This window comes from Montipora capricornis, chromosome 12, assembly GCF_036669925.1.
Source record: "Montipora capricornis isolate CH-2021 chromosome 12, ASM3666992v2, whole genome shotgun sequence".
In the NCBI taxonomy this organism is placed as follows: domain Eukaryota; kingdom Metazoa; phylum Cnidaria; class Anthozoa; order Scleractinia; family Acroporidae; genus Montipora; species Montipora capricornis.
In genome coordinates this window covers 33,798,128-33,812,437 of record NC_090894.1, presented here as the reverse complement: position 1 = coordinate 33,812,437, position 14,310 = coordinate 33,798,128, and the positions used below count along the sequence as shown (strand labels likewise).

General features: G+C 39.7%; 1 protein-coding gene across 9 annotated transcripts in view; it reads left to right on the top strand.

The window, feature by feature from the left end:
- Positions 1-14,310, top strand: part of LOC138026640 (polycystin-1-like protein 2) — a 117,075-nt gene that overhangs the window by 17,249 nt on the left and 85,516 nt on the right. For 5 of the 9 annotated variants that reach the window (XM_068874075.1, XM_068874067.1, XM_068874069.1 and 2 more), the window contains exons 2-4: positions 3,515-3,606; positions 4,021-4,074; positions 4,970-5,043. The exons of 3 other annotated variants lie outside the window; for them this stretch is intronic. The gene's annotated coding sequence lies outside the window, so the exon portion shown is untranslated. The remainder of the gene's footprint in view (positions 1-3,514; positions 3,607-4,020; positions 4,075-4,969; positions 5,044-14,310) is intronic. One more of the 9 variants, XM_068874065.1, reaches the window with a different exon arrangement.

Here is a 14,310-nt window from a genome sequence, read left to right as displayed (position 1 = left end):
GAGTTCCTCCGGAGATACATCTGTTGTAGAAGCTCGAGTCTTTCTAGCGTGTATACTTTTGATAAAGCTAGATGGATAACCGTTGGACTCCAGAGCTGCCTGGACGTAATTAAGTTCCTGTTTTTTTCCTTCAGAAGAATTGGGTAGATTTAGAGCCCTGTGCAGGAGGCTTGATGTTGTGCTGACCTTGTGTTGCCTGCTGTGATGGGGATAAAAATCTAAGTATCTGTCTGTATGGGTGGGCTTTCTGTAAACATTAACAGCGATGACTCCATTTCTTCGGGAGACCAGAGTCTCTCGAAAGGAGATGTTTCCGTTACATTCGGTGTCAATGGTAAACGAATATTGGGGAAACCGGCAGAGCTTTCAATACGCGAAAAAAAGAACATTTAAGGAACACCAAAACTGCGGCCAAAGGTTCTAGAATTGCCAATCACGCTTGGTCCAATAACCACGCCATTGATTTCGAGAATGCGTCAGTTATTGACAAAGGCACTTTTAGAACGAGAAAAACATTAGAAGCGTGGCATACCACAGTGACACCCAACGCAGATAACAATTCGTGCCCTTTACCTGGACAATACAACATTCTTTTTAACAAATATTCATAAATTTTCTACATTCTCATCATTTAGCAATGTACGTTTTTATTTAAATTTTCTCATCGATTTCTTATCATTCATTTTACCCGTCGAATTAAGACTGCAGTTCGGGCAGTCGAAAGCTCGTAGTCTTTTAATCATTTTAGCCAGAGATCGTTTTTTAAATTTTAACTATGTTCCATCCTGGCTGCGGCCCTTCAATATTTTCACGAAAATTTACAACGTTAAAACAACAATAATTTTGAACCACGAATATAAAAAGTTACCATCAGCGAAAAACATTTTTGGAGATTTTATTTGTTTTGTGGTAATTGTACTTTTGGCTGCACCGAGTAAATCGCACATCGAATTCAGCGGGCGCAGTGATCAAGTTACCGCGGCATGTTTACTCGCGAAACAGTGAAGCATCTGTGTCAAATGATGCCAAGATACCGGGTTTTTGTTTTTGTTAGTTTTCTTTTTCTTTCAATTGTTATAAATTTTGACAAGAAATGTGCGAATTCAACACAAAGATCACTCTCAGAGGTAGTCTGCGTAGCATGGCGGTTTTGTCGAGCCGGGCGCGCGAGCGGCGAAGCCGCGAAATTCGCGCGCGAAGCGCGCGAGAACGGTTCTGGCCTTGCCCGCCTTTATTACTGAGCAAACAAAACCGCCATGCTACGCAGCCTATCTCAGAGGTTGACCATTGTTTCTGGAAAATCAAAAATTTACTCTCCAAGACAAGGTTATTTATCACCAGGCAATTCCATCGTTTTGGTAATAGCAGCTACTTTATTATTCATCAGCGTCACAATCTTTTGCCGATTTTGGGGGTCATTTTGTTGGAACTCAAGCACGCTTCCAACAGACCTGTTTATTTTCGTGACTTATGCGTTACCACAAAAATTCTGCCTGTATCAAATTTCAACGCATGTATGCAAATTTGCTAAGCTCGAAAATTACACAACATGATAAATTTACAAAAGCTAGAAATTTCACAGAAATATTTTCCAGTGAAACATTTATTGGAACAAGCAACATATTTGCTATAAGAGGCAAGAAACCCTTCCTATTTCAGTTGCGTGCGTGCAAGCGAAACACACAATCACAAAGCATATGCAATTAACTAAATTTCTGACAGTTCACATCAAACCCTTTTCGAAAGAACCTTGACCGTAAATAAAGCACAAAAGAGACGACAAGCTTTCATTCAAATAATTTTTCACTGTCACATTTCCAATTTTTTTTAACCTTTGCAGAGTTGAGTACAAAATGAATGTTACTTGCCAGACAGACAGGCAAACTTTAAATAGATGCGACTTCAGTAAACACTGTGAGACACTCAACAGAGATCACAGATCTCCTTGTGGTGTTCGATTCCTTCTCTGTCTTTGTTGAACCCGTAAGTTACCAGAGAATTTTCCATTTGGTTTCAGTGTTGTACGTAACACCACCTTGGCGAAATATTAGAAGTACAGCTCATTTTGATTTCGGCTCGACGGGCGAAAGATTCACGCTGTCTAAGTCCATTACTCGTCGCTTTTAAGATTCCAGATCTTTATGTTTCACCACCTGTCTTGACGTTCCATTCTTGAGCTCCATATGGGTATATTTTCTTTAAAGATGTACTAAAACGCCATTCGCGTTACAATGACTTTCGACGCCATTACAGGTTGATTGTGCAGAGCAAGCTACGCATTACCCCAGCCCCCTCAAACCTAACAAAATACGCACAGAAGACTCTATGCACAAAGACACCACTTAGCAGGGGAGTGACAGGCAAGACTTTTCCCGACACGGAAAAAAATAACAAAAACAACAAAAAAACCCACGAAATGAAACCGAGATTCCGACTGGGTTTGGCAACCCAATAATAAGCCGGGCTGGCTCACCTCATGTAATACCGGGCTGACCGGGTTGGCCCGGCTCATGTAATAGGCCCCTTATGCTAACGGCTCGTCTCTCTCTTTTGAAAGGTCTGGATAGCTGCTGCTAACACGCAAGAAATGAGCTCATATCAAACGAGTTTCTTTCATTCTGGAAAAAACGCAACTTTTTAGTCCGACGTTTGCAGTTTTAATTTTCGCAAAATTGATGCTTAATCTCTCTCAGTTAGCCTTCAGGGTGAAACTTGAGTTTGGCAAAAAATCAGCGATCGAAACTTGTCTGAGTTAAGCTCAGTTCTTTTCAGTTAGCTGCAAATATCCAGCAATTTGTCATAGGAGAGAGCAAATTTAGAATATGAGAATTTTCGTGCCTTTTTTTGACAGGCAATTTCACGTGACTAGATCTCTAATATTAGCATGAATGTAGACAACTCTTTCTCGTCTTAGTGATTACTGTTTCCTAACAACAGATAAAACGGGAAAATATGTCGGAATATGCCAAGCCTTAATTTCATACCATCAAGAATATAACAAAGATTCAAAAAAAATAAGTCATTTAAAACCGGTGGTTCAAAGTGAACAAATTTTTTTTCGTGCAGACTGGCTAATTTGCCTTTAAGGGGCCGGTATACTGTTTTTATGCTATAATGAATCGAGGAGCGCTTTATCATTCAATGCTGACGAATAGGGTGAGTTTCACGGTCGATATCTCCCCTCATGTCGCAATTATAACAATATTTGAAAACGTGATGGACGGTTCTGGACCAACTTTTAATTGGTCAATTCTTATCGTTCTGTTGCCGCTGTTGGGAAACCAGCAAAATTTTAAGTCAGTGAATTTGCCGGTTGTTTATTTGTTATGTCGGTGCCAGTTCAGACGTGGGACAATTACAGTAGAGCAATTACCTGAGCAGTTTTGTCATTGGAGGAGAAGGTAGTACGTTTAACAATATAAGACTGGAAGATGAATAAACAAATGTAAAACGGAATGCGTGCTTAGTCAGGTTAGCTCACCACTTCTTACTGTACTCTCCTTCATTAATTTAGCTCTTATTACAAACAGTGAGTGATGCGAGCAGCTGACGACTCCGTGTTGCTTTCGCCAGCTCAGATGACTGACAGGTTAAGCGATCCGCCAAGTGAGTACACATTTTCAATTTAATTTTTAACGTTTCGTCTGTGAAATAAGTAAAATTGACATCCTCACATGAAACCACTAGCCAAAATATTTGTTACATCTCGAGGAAGGGAAATAAAATGCTTGGTTTTCTTCGCTGAAATGTAGAAAAACAGAATCGAGCAAGGCTCTCTTTTGTACTCATATAAAAACCATGCTGTGTGGAATGATGAAGGATACTTTATTGTAGCGCAATGTTGGGCGTAATAAATGTCACCAGCTAATGGTGGGTTGAGACCAGTAATGCAAATTTACTTTTCAAAAACGTCGCTGTACAAAAGCTGTCGCTCATAAGTGAGATATTCCACAACGTGATGGCAGGAGATGACAGACGAGTGCATCGAGTAATAAAATGGTTTAATGCTTCGTCGTTTAGGTGATAAGAAGGAGCGAGAACCATTGGCACGAGTAAACTTGACGAGAATACAGTGTAAGTACTAACTATTTCAGTCCCTTTTGACTCAGTCTAGTCGTGTTCGCTGCTATGTCAGCCTCGACCAAAGAAAGCCGACCTTTGCAAGAATGACAGTTTTAACTTGCCAGGGTACCATAGTTGAAATTAAGATACAATCAGTGTATATATCTTCGATTTAAGCAAGGATTTGATCATAAAGATAGAAAACTCTTTTGCACGGTTTCGAATTCACATTTTTGAACCACAACAGGAAAGCTTAACATGCGGTTAGTTTCGTGACAAAATTATGTTTTCTGTTACCGTACTTAGCCTTACTTAGCCTTAGCCTTACTGTACTTAGCCTTAAAAAGGTCTTAAGTTAATCTGTATTTTATCCATTCAAAGCCTCACAGGCAGAAGCCTATGGATTGGATATCGAAGAATAAAAGTTTAATAAGTTGCAGTTAATAATTTCGATTCTCGGTTCTACTCGCTTAACGTATGGTCCGCCTTTTTCCATCCATGTCAACTTTGGCCTAGGAGTGAAGCAGAGGGGCGTTAACTGATAGGAATAGAAATCTTAAGCACTGTGACTTATTATCAAAATTGCTTCAATATCAAATCTTTTGTAACCGATTTGGCCGGGTAGATAAACCTTTAGCCAGGCGAGCATCGCAGAAGAATATGATCCTGCTTTCAAAATTGACCGGTTTGTGGCAGTTTCACTGAAAACTATCTTATCAAGCAAAAAGATTCGATCCCTTACAATTTCAAAAAATTGCAAACGATGCAGAAGTATTGACACTTCAGAAAGCGGTGCCTGTGTGCTGAATGAGGTAAACTGAATCTTTCAGGGAAATATTGTATTTGAGCATTTAAGTTTTCAATTATTTTGTGTACTAACAATCTGTTTCTAACTCATTTCAAATAGATTCGTCATAAACTGAAACAAGTAAACATACGAACCAAAACACAGGATAGACTCACGAAAGCTTCACCAAGCCGGTGGGTAGACACGAGAAAACCCGCACTGCGATAAAAGTCAGTCAATTTGCTCCGCACGTTAAGGTCCCCTTGAAAAAGGTCCAGAGCAATAATATCGAAAGTGTTCTCACATGATATAATGTCTTTCAATTACGCCTTGTTAAACTCGTGGATTTGTTGACTATTTATACAGCCCAATTCATGTTCAGTTCAGTATCATAATAACTTGCTGCCGAAGGATTTTTTTTGAGAACATCTTTCTACGTATATCGCCTAAACATAATACTGGACTTGTAGCATCAAGATCAACTTGTTATATTGTTTACATCCAAACTGATTATGTAAATTTAACTTCATATTGCATTTCTTGGGTCCTTCAACATGGATGAAGAATCAGAAGTGTCTTTTTTGTGCCTGTTCACGCGGACAATGTGTAGAAATATTTTAAGTAGGTATGTTTGATGCTAGCCTTGTATTCTTAATTCAATTCTGTCCTAAATTCAACCCGATCAAATTTTGGTTCTGTCACTAGCTGGTGCTATTTATTTATTTTATTATTGCTTTTTTCTTAAACACCTTTTTCTTTCTTTATTATCAATTTTGGTTAAATTTTTCAGTTACTTTTTTTGGCTATTTTCCAGTTCTTATCCTATTTTAATCACAGCCCAAATTAAGAACTTAAATCTGCTGACTACTCATCTCGTTTCTCAGTGTCCCGACTCAGTATTCTGGGTAGTTTCTTTATCCAATGAATGAGTTGCCCGTCCCCAGACCCCTTTGTTTTCCTCTACATTTGCAAAGACTTCTAGGATAGCCAGGGGGCAAACAAACCAGTCGACTCCGCTCGAAATATAAATCGTTCGAGTTTAAGAAGTAGTCATGGGTGTGCAGTGTTTGGATGCGACAATGACCGTCGATATTCACAGCGACAGATCAAACTACTAATGTCTCGAGATTTTACCCTTCGCGATCCAACAAAGCCGGCTTAAGACTTGAAATGACAGCTTGAGAGAAACAACTGTAAAGAACAAACTTCAAGGTCACCTGGAGCACTTAATTTTGCTCTCATCATTTCGCTGTTGGATACCGTTGTGATACTTGCGAAAAGCCTATTTTGTACGTGAAAGGTCAAGTTATCAAGACAAGGGCAACAATGTGAAATCTTTTGCTTCGGTGCCGGTTAAAGCAAAGCTCGGAAAGAGTGTCAACTCTGAATAATCAGTGTTCAATGTATACGGAAAACCTATTTAAACCAACTCTGCTTGCCGTGACACAGCAAACTCTTCCTGAAAAAACAAAAACCACCTCTTCCGAGCGTCAATAGGGTCGATTCACTAAATTCTACTTGAATTCAACCCGCAGGTAATATCTGACTTCAAACCATCAGCTACTGGTGATCACGAATATACCTGTAAAGGCTTATTCTGGAAATGCGACAACCATGAAAACGGAAATGAAACCATCTTCAACTGAAACTAACGAAAAGCGAATGTCCCGATATTCAGTTTTTGAATCTAAAATCAAAACTGATCAGAAACTATTCCCTTCCTCAAACCGATCTAATGCTAATGGCATGGAACGCAATACACAACTGAAAATAAAAATAAGATTGTCGATGTGAATCATCCTCGACTGAAAGTGGAAATGAATGGGCTTCTCGCAAGTATTACAACGGTATCCACCGGCAAAAGAATTGGAGTAAACTTTAGTGCTCTTGTTGACCTTGAAGTTTGTTCTTTGAAGCTGGTTCTCCCAAGCCGTCATTTCTTTGTTGGCTTGGTAAAGGCCATGTTACACGAAGCAATTTTTCTTGCAACTTGCCACGCAACAAACGTTGCGTTGCAAGTTGCAAGGAAAAATCACGTGTAACACCCCATACTCCAACTGCAATACACCATATTCGTATTCTCAGTATTGGACTGGAACTAGCTTGCAATGGAGGCTAATGCGGGGAAATAAATTAAAAAGCATTTGCATTTGAAAAGATTCCCCCGCATTAGCCTCTATTGCAAGCTACAACAATTTGCAAAATTGTTGAGACACTTTCATTAAAAAACACCTTTTCTAGCTTCCAATGCCCGCCGTATCTAGAACTTAAACCTTTCCCACTTCCTCTCCCCTCTCCCCCTTTCAATGTTGACTGCTTAAGTTTCCAACATCTTTTTGTCTTGCTAGCAACACTGATAAAGGGGAAGGGGGGCTGCAGAGTGAGAGATGAATAGGGAAATTAATAATTCCCCAAGAAGGTGAAGTGTCTCCACCATTTTTGCAACGTGTTGTAGTTCCAGTCCAATACTGAGAATACGAATATAGTCTATTGTTGCGTTGCGAGTTGCAAGAAAAGTAGAACGACCCTCTACTTTTCGCAACGTTGCGAGACAAATTGCTTGCGTGTAACATCCCCATCAGCAACTTGCAACGCAATTTTGTCAGATTGGATCAATTAGAACTCATCTTTCGCTCGCGGGAGATTTCAAGATGGCGTCCGCCATCTTGTTGTTATTGTATGCGATACAAGTTGCGAAAAGAGTTGTAAACGTGTGACACCTCCTCTGCAACTTGAAAGGTTTTTTATTCGTCATTGTTGCGTTGCAAGTTGCAAGAAACATGGCCTCATGTAACATGGCCTTAAGAGTAAAACCTGAAGACAGTACTTGTTTGATCTGTCGCTCTGAATATCGACGGTCATTGTCGCATCCATACACCCACTGCACAGTGATCGCCACTACCTATGACTACTTCTTAAACTCGAACGATTTATATTTCTTGAAATCCTACAAATACCTCCCAATTTTAATTCGAGTTTTAAATCCTAAAAATACTTCTTACTCAATGTTTCTAATCGCGTAATTGAACTCGAGCAGCGCAATCGACTGGTTTATTTGCCCCCTGGCGATCCCAGAAGTATTTGCAAATATAGGGGGAAAACGAGGGGGCCTGGGGACCGGCAACTCATTCATTAAGTGTCTGCACTTATTGTGTCTGCCGTTGGCTGGCCCCTTTTACAACAGACAATTGTAGAACGAAGACTGAAAAGTATTACCACGAAGACAACGGATATTTATTTATTTATTTATTTATTTATTTATTTATTTATTTATTTAGCCACAATATACAGGAGAGGCAGCTTTAACTATGTCATTCTCACTGAAACCAGTAATTCTTCTTTTCTAAAATAAATTGTCTCCACCGTTGAAATAAGTAAGAACTTTACACTGCAGCGGCTCTTACAAGGGACAGTGGGCAGCCGCCCATTTCATAATAATAATAATAATAATAATAATAATAATAACTTTATTTATATAGCGCTCATATCCATGTATCGCTGTCCATGGCGCTTTCCAATTTGTAATTTACAATAAAATGATTTAACAACATGAAATTCTATGGAATGTTATTATACAATAAATATTATTAATTACATAAACGATCTATAAAATATTAATATTATTTCAAACAACAATTATTGAAATGAAAATGATAAAATCAAATAATGAAAATCAAAACAGTCGATAAAAAAACGAAAATGATTAAAAAGAAAAATCAAATAACTAATTAAATTTTCTGTTATCAAGAAATAATGTAAAGAGAAACGTTTTGAGTCCGCTTTTAAAAATAGCAACTGAGGAGCAAGAACGAATATCTAAAGGTAACCTATTCCAAAGTCTCGGAGCAGCGATTGAAACTGAGGACCGAAAACCATATATAAGTGGTGAGCTTAGCTCTAGGTTCAACACGACGTTTATTTGTAACAGAGCGAAGAGAGTAGCAAGAGAAACGATAGGAAAGAAGATCAGTTAGATAGCAAGGAGCCAGACCATTTATCAGTGAGTAGAAACAACTTGAAGATAACCCTATAGTATACAGGAAGCCAATGAAGATCAATCAACACAGCGGTGATGTGATCAAACTTCCCTGTAAAAGTAACAACACGAGCAGTAGAATTCTGAACGTGCTGTAGTCTGTCAACAAGATATTTAGGGAGCCCATAAAGAAGAGCATTACAATAATCGAGTCTGGAAGAAATGAAAGCGTGAACAATAGTGTGAGCAGCATTAGTAGTAAGATATTTTCTAATAGAAGACAAATTTCTTATAAGTGAAAGTAAGACGACTTGCAAATCTTGCTGACTTGAAGTTTCCCAGTCATGCATTCATCGAAAACTACTCCCAAATTAACAGCAGAAATACAAGGGACAATAGTTTTACCACAAACTACGATCTCATCTAATGGAGGGCGACTAAGAAACCTAGAGTGGATGCACATCAGCTCTGTCTTATCATGATTTAGCTTCAAACCATTATAGCAAGCATCCACGATGAAATGTCAGTGGGACATTGCTCCAAAGACTGTCTTGATTGTACAAGCTGTTGGTTACCCTTAATATAAACGACAAATACAACTGAGAATCATCAGCGTAAAAATAATAACTGGCATTATGACGCTTAACAACGTCAGCTAATGGAGAAGTATAGAGCAAGCAAAGAAGAGGCCCTAGTACTGAGCCCTGTGGCACTCCAACATCAAGGTTGACAAGGCACGAGGAAGACTCATTGATACCAACGGATTGCTTCCTATTCGTGAGGTACGAACTAAACCAGCTTAGAACAACATCCCTGACACCAAAACGATTAGTAAGTCTATCAAGTAAGACATCATGAACAACTGTATCAAACGCAGCTGACATATCAAGGAAAATCAGAATGACACAGTTGCCAGCATCAACAGATTGAAGGATGTCGTTGTAGATACGTACCAAAGCCGTTTCAGTGCCGTGCATAGCTTTATACGCCGACTGAAATAAATCATGAAGATCATGTTCAGCAAGATAACAATTAAGCTGATATGCAACAGCCTTTTCAATCAGTTTAGATAAAAACTGAAGATTTCAAACAGAACGGAAATTTGAAAAAAACGTCAAGATAAGCATTATAAGAAGAGGAGTGAGTTTGGCCACTTTAAGAAAATCAGGAAACACACCTTTAGACAGAGAAAGGTTGATAATTCTCACCAAAGTAGGTAAAAAAGAATCCAGACACTTTAACAAAAGAGAGGCAGGAATTGGATCAAGACTGCACGATTTCACTGACGACCCTATTAGGCGTAAAACATCATCTTCGCTCACTGCCTTAAAACAACAAAAAGCAGATGAGCAGGTGATAATATCTAATTGCGATAGAACTGTGTCAGGAACAGCTTAAAAACCCTTTCTAATGCCCTTTATTTTTTGTTTTGACTGCTAATGTCAGCTTACTTTTGGATCTTTCGTGACATACATTTCGTATTTGTAGTTCCTTAGATTTCACTATAACTAATAATTTTATTTACTGTTTCGAATCAGGGTTGTCCAATACACCCGAATAGATACGAGTCGTAAAAAAGCTGTGCAGTTGCTGTCGGCAAGAATCGTAGGTAGTTTATTAATGAATATTTGTGCCGCAATTGTGGAATCATAATGGATCATGATTTGAGAAGTATAAACTTGCAATAAGGAAATGTATTTCAGATATACATAAGTCACGACATCCATTTCTTTCTGGCACCGGCTCTTAGAAAGCTTTTACAACGTGTTATACGGCACAGGCGTTTAGAACGAGGCATACACACTTTGCCTTGTTTGTTTGTCAGCGCAGGCTCCGAGGTATACACACTTTCGGTTGTCGGCACAGGCTTTTAGAACGAGGCGTGCACACTTTCCTTGCGATCCTGTAAACCTTTGACGGCATGGGTTTTGAGAACGACGCATGCACACATTATTTCGTTTGTTTTGGTATGCGGTTCAGTGTGTTCATGTTTATGGACAACAGCTCATTCACAAATTGGACCGCGAGGCATACACACATTGCCAGGCATAAAAAAATTAGCAACAACATGCAATAGTCGAATCGACACGGGTCGTAAAAGGGTTTCAAGAATCGTACGGATCCATCGATTCGTGGGGACAGTTGTGCGACGGTATTATCTAATGAGATGCATTTTTCTGGTTGACAGATCGTGTCTTCGGGTAGTTTCCGCATAAAAATGAGCGTCATACTGCCACTATAACATGCAATAGTCGAATGGAGACGGGTCGTAAAAGCGATTCACGAATCGTACGGATCGTTCGATTCGTGGGGACAGCTGTACGACGATTTTATCTAATGAGATGAATTTTTCGAGACGACAGTTCGTGCATTCGGGTCGTTTCACTTAGTGAGTATTAGACATGCATGGAGGCAGGCAGGTTCGAATGGAAGAATTTACGATTCATTGCGGCTACAGCAAGTTCGAATTAAACTTTGCGCCGTACAGATGAATCAGCTGAAGACGAATTGTGGTCCACACTTCGTCTAAACACCGAATTTATATTTGGACGAATTATACGAAATATCCACCTTAGACGAGTTATCTATTCGGCAAAAATACTTCACGACAATAAAGATCATGAAAACGATCGTGCTTTTAATTTTATTTACTTACACAGATTAAGGTTACAGCATATCTTCAAGACGGTGTCTCGCGTCCGAGCGATGTAGCGCGTCCGGTTTAATCTGTAGATACCTAAACCCCAACATCAAATTAAAGCTTATAGAGCTGGCTATCAAACCATATCAATAATTAAATGAATTGTCGAATTTTTCACGACTTCTAAATGCGAGCGTCCGAATCACCTTTTCAAAGCTGCAAGTCAAAGCAAATTTTGTTTTTGGCTATTTTATTTTGTTCCTCCGTTTCCCGATACAAAGCGCACAGTGAAAGGTTTTCGCACGTTTTCGAAATAGTATTAAAAGAATGTGAATTATTCGTACAAAAATCGCTCTCAGAGAAAAAATATTTTGAAATAAAAAATTCGCATACATTTTTCGTTCTTTATATGTTAATCTAGCCACTGTCAAAATTTGGGGGCAATCGAACAAATTCCCTTTGAGTTTTAGCTCTTTAAAGTGTCCGCTTCAAGTGAAAAAATTGGTTCGAGAAAACAGCGCTAAGACTGTCAATCAAACGGGTAATTTTTGCTTCCGACCGCGACGTATATAAAACCGCCATTTCTCCGCCAAAGTTTAATCTTTTTGAATAATTTCTTTTTTCATTAGATATCCCATTTCAATCATTACTTTAACCGAAAAATCGAAATTTGAAGAAAATTGCCGATCTGAAGGTATACGGTAACCTTAAGCGAGTTAATTACTTACTTATTCCTCTTCGTTCCTAGTGGAAGATAGATCCTCAGCTAGAGCGCACCACCTAACCCTATTTTGTGCGGTACCCTTTGCCTCATTCCACGTGAGATGTCTCCTCTCCAACTCTGCCATTCTCGTACGTCGCCAGGTGTGCCGGGGTCTCCCTCTCTTTCGCTTCCCCTGTGGGTTCCACTCCAGTGCCCTCTTGACTACACGGTCCATCTGGTCTCCTCAACGTGTGGCCGATCCATCCCCAAGCTCTTTGCCTTATCTCTTGCTCTATCGGTCGCTGCCCTGTTTGTCTCCAAAGCTCCTTGTTGCTGATTTTTCTAGGCCACCAAATCCTCAAAATGTTCCTCGGGCTCTTTTTGATGAACACCTGCAACTTCTGCTCCAATCCCTTAGTCAGCCTTTAAGTTTCAGAACCATACAAGAGCACCGTCTTCACATTTGACCCATTTGACTCTCAGCTTGGTCTTGGTTTTTGGTACTGTGGATCACCATATTGGTCTCAGCATCGCAAATGCCTGTCTTGCCTTTCCAATTCGTGTCTGAATGTCCTTGTCAGTGCCTCCCTTCTTGCTTACAATCCTCCCAAGGTATGTGAACTCATCCACTTCCTCAATCCGCCCCCCTGCAACCGACACATCATCGCCACGTTTGGTACCAATCCACATCAACTTTGTCTTGGTGGCATTGATCTTCAGCCCTACCTTCGCACCGTGTACCTCTAAGGCCCGTCACTGTCATTTGATGCCAAAAGTCAGGCTAAAGATTGCCAAAGTGAAAAAAGGGGAAAGTAACCGAGAGCGTTTCGAGGTCGAATTAATTAGATAGAAAGAAAAGAAAAGCAATGATAAAAAAAAAAGCAAAACGTTTTTTATCTTTGATTCCAAAACAAGTAAGGACCAATAGGCTGCATGAATTGTGGATTTCCTTATTTAAAGAATTCATTTATATACGACCTTAAATTTATATCGGATAAAGAATTGATCGATATATAGTTTCCACAAAATGGAAGAAAAGGACCCTTCCTCGTTGTGTCGAACTGGTGAACCTTTTTATTTGAGGTATCTGTTTTGATGAAATATTACCGAACCGACTAACAACTGGGAATGGTGGACTTTTCACCTACTGTATCTCTGCGTATTCTACGAGCAAATTCTAACAAAGGCTCCCCAAGCTGAAAATACGTGGTGTATGCGACAGTTTGTGTATATAGAGAATTGTATGGGAAAATCACCGATCGTAAAAAAATTGTGTAAATAACTATCTCATTTGAAATAAAGTTTTCCTACCTCAAATGTGTGACGAACTTGTCTCTTTTGCCGAGTTTAGAGCCATTCTGACGCCGTTTAGTGAAGTTACCCGGAAGGCCGTTTAGGCCGTTGCTAAAATAATAGGAAGGCCGACCACTCCATCCATCGCTGGCCAGACCTCACTGCACAAATCGTTTTCTCCTCAACAGGAAAAGTCCCGAATCGCAATAAAAACAACAGTTCCATAAAGCCCAATAAATTTCACTCCCAAATACGTGTGTTTCGGCGGCCGAAAGACTCAAGACGAACGAAAACTTTGCCTTAAAATTCACCTCTTCGGCTTTCCTCAGAGGCTTGTGACCGGGCCGTCAACAACGGAAACTCGCAAGATGGTTTCAGCCTCAACTCTGATTGGACCATTTGAATGTGACCGCGCGCTGGCAACACGACCGTTGTTGACTTGTGACCGGGCAGTCAACAACGGTCGTGCAAAGTTTTCGTTTGTCTTGAGTCTTTCGGCCGCCGAAACACACGTATTTGGAATGAATTTATTGGGCTTTATGGAACTGTTGTTTTTATTGCGATTCGGGACTTTTTCTGTTGAGGAGAAAACGATTTGTGCAGTGAGGTCTGGCCAGCGATGGATGGAGTGGTCGGCCTTCCTATTATTTTAGCAACGGCCTAAACAGCCTTCCGGGTAACTTCACTAAACGGCGTCAGAATGGCTCTAAACTCGGCAAAAGAGACAAGTTCGTCACACATTTGAGGTAGGAAAACTTTATTTCAAATGAGATAGTTATTTACACAATTTTTTTACGATCGGTGATTTTCCCATACAATTCTCTATATACACAAACTGTCGCATACAC